This window comes from Uloborus diversus, chromosome 10, assembly GCF_026930045.1.
Source record: "Uloborus diversus isolate 005 chromosome 10, Udiv.v.3.1, whole genome shotgun sequence".
Taxonomy (NCBI): Eukaryota; Metazoa; Arthropoda; class Arachnida; order Araneae; family Uloboridae; genus Uloborus; species Uloborus diversus.
The window spans coordinates 54,938,158-54,950,967 of NC_072740.1; the positions used below are offsets into that span (position 1 = coordinate 54,938,158).

General features: G+C 31.0%; 1 long non-coding RNA gene across 1 annotated transcript; it reads right to left on the minus strand.

The window, feature by feature from the left end:
• Window positions 1–5,228: 5,228 nt before the first annotated feature.
• LOC129231854 (uncharacterized) lies at window positions 5,229–11,157 on the minus strand. The gene is made up of 3 exons (XR_008581308.1): window positions 11,093–11,157; window positions 8,898–8,968; window positions 5,229–5,309 (listed from the first exon to the last, which is right to left on the minus strand). It is a non-coding gene; the product is annotated as an uncharacterized LOC129231854 (long non-coding RNA).
• Between the last annotated feature and the right edge of the window lie 1,653 nt (window positions 11,158–12,810).

Genomic DNA, 12,810 nt, shown 5'->3' on the forward strand with positions numbered 1-12,810 from the left:
GCACAACTAAACCCCACTAGAGTCTACGTACTAAATTTCAACTTTCTAGGACATACCGTTCTTGACTTATGCGACATACATACGCACATCTGCACATACGTACATACAGACGTCACAAGAAAAATCGTTGTTATTAACTCGGGCATCGTCAAAATGGATATTTCGCGAGCCTATCCGTTCTTAGGCACTTATCCACGTGTGGTCGAGTCGAAAAAAAAAACTCAACACTCATTCGGGGGTGAGTAAAATGGAAATTAAGGTCGATTTTTGAGTGAAATTTTTTTCGCGAATACTTCCTTTTTTGTAAAAGGAAGTAAAAATATCAAATTATTCTTTGGGTCAAGTGTCCCTGGTTAGCTTGGGTCAAAGCTCCCTAAGTAGCTTTCTATAGTTTGCCTTAAATTTTTAGTAACTTAGATCAATGAAATCAAATCATTAGGCCTAAATCGCAATATTTTATGTATTTAAAAATAAAAATTCATTGAAAAAACATCAAATTAAACAAAAGCATCACATTAGTCTTTGGGTCAAGTTTCCCTAGTTAGCTTGGGGTCAAAGCTCCCTAGTTAGCTTTCTTTTGTTTACCTTAAATTTTTAGCACCTTAGATTAAAGTTATATAAAACTACTGTATATCAATACATAGCTATATATATAGAAAAGTGACTAAAACATGCATACTTTTAAAATCCAATTCCCTCAAAACTGGAGGATAAAATCTAAAAAATTCCAAAATCTTCAAAATTACTTTTTGGTGCAGTATCATTTAACACTGAATTTCATGAAAACCACTGACAATTTTGTAATGGCTTATCCCTGCAAAATATTGTTGTGTGGCTGGTCAACCAATAATATGGCTAAAATTTTCCCTAAATATCCTTTTCATGGAAAAAATCCTCATGGGTCAAGTCTCCCAAAGGGTCAAACCTCCCTAGTTTCCCCTACTCGAGGAATCTTTTACATGCTGCATAATCATACGACATGGACGCTGTCCATTTTCTGCATCTTGCAAATTCACCGATTGGTGGCTAGGCCTTTGGTCGTAAGACACCAGGGTTCAACCACTTCACCACTCGGTCGGCACAGTTCATTGTTGATCAGTTAACTGTGGAATTTTTGTTCACGTTTTCTAGAAACAGCTCAAAAATTTAAAGAAGCACTATCGGGGCCATAATTATCTTGGGAGGGGAGGGGGAATTGGTCATATAGTACTTACATATTTGCATATTAGAGTACGAGGATTGATAATATGGATTACAATCGGTGGTCTTTGGAGGGCTAATTACTAAGCCCCTCTCTCTGCGCCCCTGTGAAGAAGTAAGATAAAATACATTAGTTTTACGAAAAGTAAGTTGGTATATAGAGTCTAAGGGAAACTCAACTCTTCCTCATTTTGACCCTGAACTAAGAGAAATAATTTATAATTTCAGAACAATAAATGCTATTAGTTAAAGTTAGGCTATTAGCTATAAGTGTGGACGACAATTAGAAAAAATAATTTAAGACGCTTTCAAACTTTAAACTTGTTGATGAGGAAGTAAATTACTGTAAAAAGGACATTTCTTCTTCAAACAATGTCCACTTTGAAAGCCAAATTCAGCAGCAGATTCTCAGAATGAAAAGCATTTCTATGGTATACCAGTTTGCCTCCTCCTGGACAGAAAATTAAATTTGAATGATATCGTTTCTTCAATGCAGAACTGATTCAGAGTAGATGGACTGGCTAGCTGAAGTGAAGATACTTAGTTAAGAAGAGATTTTAAATGAAAGGTATTGTGAAACAGAAAAAAAGCTGGCAAGTGTTTCTACAAGAAAAACATCCAATAATGATTGATGTAGAATTTCGTTTGAAAGTTGATGTTTTCCTCCACTTTAGAGTTCTCATTTTGCAATATGAGTTTTGTCAAATCGAAAGTCAAACTTTCGAATGAACCAACCAACTCAATCCTACCTGTCATTAACCATACATCAAAGTTATTGTTGGAGAAAAGTTCTTGCTAAACATCTGACTAAATAAGCATTCCTTAATACATGTATTACTTATTTAAAAACTATGCTAGGGTGAGTTCATAAGTTCTTACACATGTAACTTTTCTTAATATACTGTTAACAAGAAAACATGAACGTGATTTGCAGAAGATAACCATTAAAAAAGCCAGTATTTGGACTTCCTTATAACGCAGCATCATTGAGTTCTGATACGCGGCATGTTATTGGAAGCATTAAAAACGAGCAGCCAAACTAACTTAATTAAATAACTTTTGTTTTATAAGCTCTAGTACAGCCATAGCGGAGCCGGGACAGCACGAAACATATTCATGGTGAAATGTGAAGGCTCGTAGACCACAGCAGCACAATGCAACAAGATGGTTATTATAACATTAATATTTATTATTATTATAATGGTTATCATTATAATAATCACAATAAAATATTATTTCTATGGTAGGAAAGAACTGGATGACAGATGGCTTAAGACGGCAGAATGTGATGGCCTGTGCTTCGAAAACGATTTCTAAAACACTGCTTAAGTTAACAATGCATTACTGAAGAAATGAAGCAAGTTAATAAATTTACTGCAAAACTTATGACTCACTTTAACGTTCAAACAGTCTGTTTGCACTTTTACTAATAAACGTATCAGTTCTTTTTGATTCTGTAATAAACGCTTTTAGAGGATTTTTAGTTAAACTTTCATTAATGAAAAGTAATTGCCAATAAAATTATTAATGAGTAGATCATTTCCAGCTGCGATGGATCGTAATTAAATCATCAAAGTATCATGCCTCTGCCCTAACACACATTGGTATTCATGAAAACACACTGGTGAAAGGTAAATAGAAAATTTTCGAACAGTAAAGTAAATTTTTAAAAGTGGGTGCATTTGACATTGTTTTTCAAGGTGTTAGATACTTAAATCAAAACTGTAAATTGAAAGTTCATAACCGGGGGGAAATACATAATGAAGGTATTTTTTGTGAAAAGCCTGTTTTTAAATAGAAACAACACAACATAACGAAGAGCCTGCATTATTTTTATAGATAAAAGAGTTTGCCTAATACACCTGGATATAATATCACAAAAATTATCAAACATTTTGAGTAGAAAGAAAAGATAACAGTTTTCATTACTGAAATTGAATCACTATTTTTTTTTAATAGTAAACTAAGGTTTGTCCCAGAAAGTTTTATATATATTTTGATGGTGAGTAACACAGAACATTTGCATATAATAAGGTGACTTCATTGCGCACAATAAAGATTATATACTAACATATATTTATATACTCAGACAAAAACAGATATTAGACATTAAAAAAAAAATAGTCGCACTTTTTTTTCGTGATACCTAGTGTACATTAAATTTTCTAAATTTTAGATATGACATCTTCACGTTTCGATGTAATTTTATTCATTAAGATTTTGTAGTAAAAGAACAATAACATAAATTTTTATTTCAAGGTCCTATCTTTTCACTATATAAAAACCATTTAGTCCTATATACAGACAATTTAGGATTTTATAAAAGATGCGACTCGAAAATTAATTTGGGAAACTGTGCACAATTTTCTGGGTCAAGCATTCGTTACTGGTTGAGGAGAATGAAAAGAGTGGTGCGTGTGACCATGGAATTTTACATTTATATGGGAATGAGATCATTTATTGGTCCAATAATTGCAAAGGAAAAACAAACGTACACTGTTAGAAATTTCATCGTAAAATTACGGTGAAATAACCGGCAGCAGTGTGTCCGTCTGATTAACCGTAAAGTTTACGGTTAGGGTTGATACTTCACATTTACGGGTTCAAAACCATTTTCAACTAAAATGGTTAAAAAACCGTAAACATGTAATTTTACGGTTTCTACCGTATACAGCTAGTACGGTGAAAAACCGTAAAAACCACAATTTACGGTTTTGTAACCATATTCAAAAAATACGGAGAAAAACCGTAAATACAACATTTTACGGATTTGTAACCATATTCCACTAGTACGTCAAAAAAACCGTAAAGATACCACAACGTAACATTTTACGGTTTTGTTACCATATAGGACTAGTATGTTGATGGACCGTAACTATACCACTTTACGGTATTGTGACCACATACGATTAGCACGTGGAAAAACTCTTAATGAAACACTTTTTGTAACCATTTAAAATGTGCACAGGCACCTAATAACTAGTATTCACAGTAATTTACCCCATTTGGTCAGGTTTTATAGTATGTTAATTAAATGAATGGATCTCTTTAGTCTATAAATTATAAATACAGGTAAGAAATTAATTCAAGAGAGAGTTTCCTTTTAGAATTAAGGCTTACCATTTCAACTGTAACAGTTACGGAATATTAAAAATAAAGGAATTAATTAAGAGAATATTTTAATTGACTTCAATTTTTTAAAAATCAATAAGTAAAAACCCAATAGATACACTACACAGTACTTACATGTTGTTACACAATGTACAAGATTGATTATCAGTATTTTTTAATGTATAATTAGAGCTGTGGTTATATTCAATAAAAAGTGATTGAAATATGCACTAAAACTATGAAAATATGCAGCAAAAATGAAAAAACAAGCAATATTTTAAAAAATGCCCAGAAAACTTGTGACTTCTGAACTAAAACGATTGGATCTTTCCAATCATTCACACAAAAAATGGTAAGCAATGGTTCTTCAAGGTCGGCTTCTATGAGACATGGCGAAACAAAAATTACTTAAATTTTTTTCAAAGATAAAAAAGGACCTAAAATCAAGTAAAAAACCCAGCAATAAACATTTATGCATTCAAGTGCACTAACATGAAAAAAAAAAAAAAAAAGAAGTAAGAATCTGCAATTGCATATGCATTTGAATGTACTACTATGGGAAGGTATACCTGCAGAAATGATTTTTTGAGCTATGTGAAAAAATAATTTTTGAATTCCATACCAGCATTAGGGAAATGCTGAAATTTTACATTTTACTCAAGCTCTATTTTTCGAGTTCCAACCAAATAAGCAAGCTTGTACAAAAAAAAAACTTAAGTACAGTAGATGACAATAATGTAAAATTTGCTGGTACTGAGTTTTACCTCCCAAACGACAATTTAATCCAAGCTCTCTATTATTGAAAATATTTTAAACACAGAAAAAATAAGAAACCTTACGTGGAGATCTTGTTTATTTTAGAATTTGAGCAATACAAAATAATTCACAAATACATATATACAAAATAACAAATGTATTACAAATCGCAACATTTACAAATAATAAAAATCATCTTTTATGTCTTGGACCCAGGCATTGGATTTATTTCCACAAAGCACCTGAAACATAGATTAAAATTAGCCATGTAAAACACAAGCTTAATATTATGGTATTCTGAAACTACAAAATCAGTTTCTGTTAACATTAAATTAAATGCAACAGCAAAATCACTTTTCATCTTTTCCAATATTTACCTCAATACACAATAGAACATACTGGTTCGTTAGGAAGAACGTAGCAAATTAAATATGCTTTCTTAAGGCATAACTTACAAGCTAAAATACATCTGCAGCATTATTAAAAAATTCAGTTGCATTTAAAGCACATTAAAGCTAATCAAATAAAGTACATTCATTATATGTACAGTTTAACTCTCTTAATATGAAATCACGGCAAAAATGAACGTTTTATTCGTTAAGTTTGGTTCGCTATCTAATTACAATTTCACGCATAATGCATAATTGCAAGTCTCGGCTAAGACGAACAAAAATTCCTGACCTCTTACTAAAAACGTTTGTGGTTGAATACTGTAGTATCCTTTTCTAGAAATTATTCATTACTTCGTTTGGTAGTAGAAGTCCCATCGTGTATCAAGAAAATATAGATTATTTTGCATAGAAAATACAGTCCGTACATTTGTTGACCCGCAGAAATTGCAATTTATACAGAGATAAAATTGTTCGTCTTCCATTGCGGATTACAACCTATTCCGTGATTTTCGATACCATCTTCCTTTTTCAATATTTTCCAAATATATTCAGAAATAAATATCTCGTTTCTTATAAATGAATGTGCTAAATGTACAATTCGTGCAGCAATATTTTTTAAATGTAGAGCAGCATTTCTTCATGTTTTTTCCCCCCCCCCACAGAATCACTCATTCACAGTAGTTACGAATAACTGCTAATACAAACGAATTCATAGCTTTTTGATACTTCATATTAACAGAGTTCAACTGTATATACAAAAAAAAAAGTTTGCTATGCAATTTTTTTCTGAGAAAAATAATAAAGCCTCAGACTTTATTTTTCACCTTGCTTGCAAAAAATAATTTTAAAAATTGGAAAATATACTAAATAGAACAAATAAAAATTAATAAAATTTCCTCTTAACTATTCATCAAAAAAAAAATCCTATAACAGATCTTTTATTCTGCTAAAAAAACAAAGCCCTCACTTTGTGAAATTTAAATACTAACCTTACGACAAACTTTTTTGTCCTTTGTTTGAAGAGTATACAACTGTAACTGACACCATTAATTCCTCTTTTAAGTCCACAAGGATATTCTATAAAATGCCCAATAACTTCAAATGACAAAGCAAGAAAAATCTCGAATAATTTATGAAGTAATTTCATTTCAGATCCTTAACTTTGTTACCAAGACTTTTTAAGCCATTGAAAATAGCTCTCTCTCACTCCCCCCTCCCCCCCCCCCAACCCCGACATTTTTGAAAACAACATTTAAACAGTGATCCAACTTTTTCCCAATGGTTTTAAAACTTGGATTTTGAATTTTTAAAACTGATTTTACATATTCAAATTTTTGGCATTATTTGCAACAATATATAAAAGTAACATTAATCACTATAAAAACAAAATTGCTACTTGGATAGAATGTTATTAGATTTATGTTATTAGATTTATATAATATCCTAAAGAGTTAGCCTATTCAATTGAAGAATTGTTTTTAGTTTTACCTTGAATGATTTTTTTCAAATGTAAAAATAACTGTTAAACTTTTTAATGCAAAAAAAAAAAAAAAAAAATTGCAAACTCCTGGTTAAAGTTAAATTGGCTTTGTCACAGATATAATTCAAATTACGGATGCACCGAAGATTCAGTTTGGTCGATTGTACTTTAATATTCAGCAACGGAATACTGAAAAAATTTAATATTTGACAAATGGAGACCAAAAACATATTTTTTGAAACAATGAATGAAAATTATAGTATGCAAATTCTTATTAATAGTAGTATTATCACACTGAAAGTAAATTTAATGCAAGAGAAAATACTAAGCTCAAGTTGTATTGCTTTTTCAATTTTTCTTAAATCTTATCACACACCTCATTAACCTTACCAAGGACGTGCCCAGAAATTTTGGGGCCCGTCACAAATGATTTTTTCTGGCCCTCTCCATATTGTTTACTCTTATGTCCCCTACACATATTTCATCTCTCATTTTAAAAATCTCAGGCACCCTTCATGCTCAGGCTAACAGGTGTTTCTCTCTCTCTTCCCCCTGTGCATGCCCCTCAGGGCTCGAAAATTATATTGCCCGACATGCCCGGGGCATGTAAAAATTCCAATTGGGCGTGAATATTTTACCCTTACATTCCCGGCTGGGCATGTAATGATATAAGTTTTTAAATTGAGTATTGGTGTATTTGATGACGATTTATTATGTTCTATTTATTCTAGTATTTCTGTTTTATATTGAAATAATTCTTGGTTCAGATATAAAGCTGTTGAATTTTTTGTCTGATTAATGTTATACGACAAATTCAAATATTTTTGTTATTATACTATGAAACAACCGAGCATGTAAAATTTATATTCGGACATGTAGTTTTTAGACAAACATAAACAGCAGGGCATGTAAAATTTTAAAGATTTTTCTTGCCCTGATGCCCCTGAACCTTGCTCTATTACTAAATCCATAAAATACACCGCCAGCTCAGTCATTCCATTTGCGGACTGCAGTTTCGTGCTGATTAGCACTCATCAGCCCAGAATAGGAAGGGACTGAGCTGGAGATGGAAAACCCCCTTAAGGAAGCCGAGAGTGCCAAACACTTCTTTTATATGAGCTACCAGTTTGTTTGGCACTCTTGGCTCTCTTAAGTTGTTTTCCACCTCCAGCGCAGTCACTTCCTAATCTGGGCTCATGAGTGCTAATAAGCACGAAACTACAACCCTCGAATGGAATGACTGAGCTGGTGGTGTATTTTATGTATTTCTGCCTTAGCTCTGGCTCTAGGGCAGTAATTTACTGAAAATTACTAAATAATTTAAAAACAAAACAATAACCAGAAAAATAACTCAGAATATTAAGTTTTTATAAAAATGTTAAAATAACATTTTAACTATATTCAGTTGATACTCAGTATACTGCCTATTCGGCAGATAAACCAGATATTTGATTCGGCTAATTATTTCAGTATTCTACCATCAAATAGCAAACAAATGTAAATATCTGACAATTGATAAACAAACACATCTTTCTCTATGGAATGAAGGAAAGTTACAGCAGTTGAAAACCATAGCCAAACTACTATTATCAAATTCAAAGTAATTTTTCTGTAATAGAAAAGCCTCAAATGTTAAATTAAAATTTTATTTTTGCTTTTTAATTTTGCTTAAATTTTACGGCACATTACATCAACCCTACTATCAAACTCATTTAAATATGAAACAGTAACCAGAAAAAAAAACTTCATAATATTAAGTGTTTAAAAATATATAATTTCAAAAATTAATCAAATAGGTGATTAATAATATATAACAACGAAACACTTGGATATTAACTTTTCAATATTTTAATTCAAAGAGTAATAATACCAAATTTTTAGGCATTCTACAAGATTGTCAAACAGATATCCAGAAAGAGACTAATTGGAAACAAAAAATAAATGAAAATACTTAGTACCTCTTAAAGTTTGCAAATGCATCATTGATGAGTTTTTCCCAATGCCATCAACTGTCCACAAATTCTTAGGTCTATTAGGTGAAAAGAAAAACACTAGTAAGTCACATAAGGATTAAAAACATACTTTAATTATTTATATCATAAGCATATTTTTCATAATTTTAAAATGCTTCATCTGTTTGTAATACAAATACAAAAGAAAAATTAGATAGCAAAACTGATTTTTAATAATTTTTTTTTAATTACTTTTTTAACTGTGCATACACAGCTCTCATGGCATTGCTCGGAGTCATGAGATTTTGAAAATTATAGGACATTAATTATAAGTATTTAGTTTTTTACACTTACTTTCTCATAAAGTATGGGGGAATGGGGGCCCATCAACCAAACTGACAAGGGGACCCCCCTTTAACTCTTGGCGGCCCTGCCTGCAGACAAGCTGAATATTCTGTTCGGCCAATTACTTAAAAACAACAGAGCCTCGTAATTTGAAGATGCTTAAAAGCAATTACTGCTAAAATGAAATACATTTGATGACGTAATTGCTCTTCTGTTTGCTGTTGATTGTTATTTGGATCAGTGATGTTCCTACCAATTTTTCTGAGGGTATACTCCCAGTAATCCATTACACACAAAATGAGTAAGCGTTACATAAATAATATGTCACAATATGAAAATTTTTGAAGCTTGAGATTGGGAAGTATTTATAAAATGGACGAAGTTATTTATGAAACGAACGAACTCTTTTATGCGAGTTTTTTAATGTGGTCCCTATCCACCACAAAAAGAGGTTAGGATGTATTTATCAATTTATACTCATCTTAAAAGGGTAAATATTTTTCAGTGTTATTAACTTATACTGCGTTGGTTTTTGCAATGGGAACGACAAAAGAAATTAGAGTTAGTGGAAATGTTTTGACAAAATATAAATGCCCCCCCCCCACCCCCATTGTTGGCCAAAAAAAATATGAATTTATATCTTACGTCAATAATTGTACTTACCAGTGTTTCTGCTTGCAGTTGCATTAATTCTAAATTTTTTCATTTCAAATTAAATTTGGAATTTAATTTGCAATTGCAGGTGAAACGCATTGAGGCATTTAGAAAGAAACACCTTCCCCATAATTTGCCTTATGGAAAGATATTCATTAACTTTGGATGTTTTAGCATTTCGCTAAAGCTTTTTTTTCACATTTTAGCTTTTTTGCTAAAAAGTTTTGAACTCGGCTTAAACTCTAGTTCTGACTTAATTTATTCGAAAATTTTCTCTGCAAAAATATTGGGAAAGCTAAACAATATTATTCGATTAAGCTGGGAACTTGAACACTTGCGTCTAAGTGGAAATATTTGGTTCCGGGAGGATTTTTAAAATTCGTATAAGTGGGGGTTTTAGTTTATCCGTTACCTAATAACTTATTTCTTAAATCTTACGACACATAACATTAACCTTACTCTTACTTACTCATTTACACATAAAACAGAAAAAGTAAAAAAATAAGACATCATGATATTAAGTGGTCATAAATATGAAAAGTCAGCTTATTACTGATTTTTCATACTTCAAATATCTAAAAGTTGATTTACAATATAATAAATACTGCTAAAAAGCAATCTAATTTAATTAATCACAGTGATCCAAGTTTAATAATAGTCATGGTGCAGAAACATTTGGTTTCCTGCAAGATTTATTTACATAACATTAGCATGATTGTACGCTGTAAAATCATACATCTGAAGCAGTAGATTTTCAAATAAATAAAGGAATTTAAATTTGTGCAGAATTGCAGATAAACTAACCAAATTCGACACATATCATACTACATGCAATATGGAAGACAATTTTCAACCGTATACGATTGTAATTCTCGGCCAAATACTCAGTATTTCGCAAAATATGGTACAATTCCTAAAAGATAATTGTTTTTTGCAACTTAAACAGTATTTTCCCTGGAAGGGATAATAAACTCAGGGAAATAGAGAGGGAAGAGTCGAAGTTTCAAATTTACTACTGTAAATGCATTCAACATTCAACATTGCTTACGTATATGTATAATCTAAAGTAAGAAAAGAATAGGTGCAGTGGCACTCATTGATATGTTATAAGTGCGTTTCAGCTCTTAAAATAAGTGTTAGTAGAGATAACATTAAGTACACAACAAATAACTAAAAATCTAATAAATGAAAAATGTATTTACCTTTCCAATAGAGGCCGCCATGTTTGCTATCATCACCCTCGCTTTTCCATTTCCGGAAGATGGCGTTGCGCGCGCTGAATTCCTATTGGCTGTCAGTCGATCCGATTGGCTAAACTTTACGGTGAAATAACCGCTTTCTCAAAATACGGTGAAAATACTGTTTTTCTTTCGATTAATGGTTTGAAAACCATTTTTTTTATGGTTATTTGACTGTTGAGGCTGAATACGGTAAAATGACAATAAAATAAACTGTTATTTAACCATTTTTTCAGTGAAATTTTTAACAGTGTAATAGATAGATAGCTATAAGGAAATAAAGCAAACTATTTCGCAATTAATAACGAAATCGAGCGGCTGATATATCTCAAATTTGATTACAATTTCGGTTCACTTAATTTAAATAAACATAAAGAATTAATTACATTTGTAATTATACTAAAAACTGATTTTAGTCCAAAACTTGACACGGAACAACGTTAATCTATATCGAAAATGATAAAATAGCTAACTTGTTCGTCATCAAAAAGGTTATTTGATAGGCTGCATGACTTTGAATTAATTTATATTTTTCTTGTCACTTCCTCTTGAAAACAATTTCATAAAGCATTAAAATTTGACTCATTTGCTCTAAAGGAAGTAAGTTTTTCGTAAGGCATTCATTTCTAACTTAGAGCTTAATTTTATTTGTTTAGTAATTGCTTTTAAGGTTTACTCAAGTATTAGTTTAACCTTGCTTTCTTTCGTTCGTTTTTCTTCTTCTTTTTTTTTTTTTTTTAATTTTAATTTACAAAAAAAAAAAAAAAAAAATCCTGCTTTAGCCACACTTTCAAATGAAAATCTGGAATGACGTTGCTTTATTTTGAGGGTCGTATCAAACCAATGCATATCGTTTATTTTTATTTTTCGTTATTTTAAATCACAATAATATTAATTATAGCAATAAGAAGTTTTAATGACAGAAAATTCATTGCTTAATTTGCATGGGAGCTCAAGGAAACTGATCTCCTTAACTACTTTTCAATTTTATGTTACTTTTTACATGTTAGACGGAATTCAGGTTATGTAACATTAAAATGCATCCCGAAGGTGATAGGGTTCCCCCACTTTTTTTGTTAGAAATTAAGCCCTGAGATTAGCTACTTCACATAGTCAACTACCCCACGGCAATAGCCATTTAGAGCATCATGTGTTAAAAATGCGGAATGACACTACAGCAAACTTTACAGTAGTGGCAGTATAAGAAGAGTAGTAGTATAAGAAGTTTAGTTTATACAACAAATATTACACACAAATACTTAAAAATAAGTAAATTAAATACAACGAAATTTAATTGAAATAAAATAAAAAAAATACTGAACTTAAGTAAAAATAAATGAAAAAATATTTTTCCAATAAAATAATTTTCAAAACAAAAAATTGAAAATTTAAACATAATATCTAACTGCTAACTAATAATTGCCAATAAGAGCTAAAAATAAACTATGATTTTTGATATCGTGATTAGCGAGTGTCAGGTGACAATGGTGTTTTACAGTAATTTATAATGCAGTGAAATCCCGTTACAACGAGCTTCAAAGAACCAAAAATTTTGTTCGTTGTAACGGGAATTTCTTTGTAATGAAATCCAAGCATAGGATGAAAATCAAATCGAGACTGAAAATTTATTTCGCTTAAACGGATATTATGTTGTACGCATTGGTATTCGTTGTAACGGGATT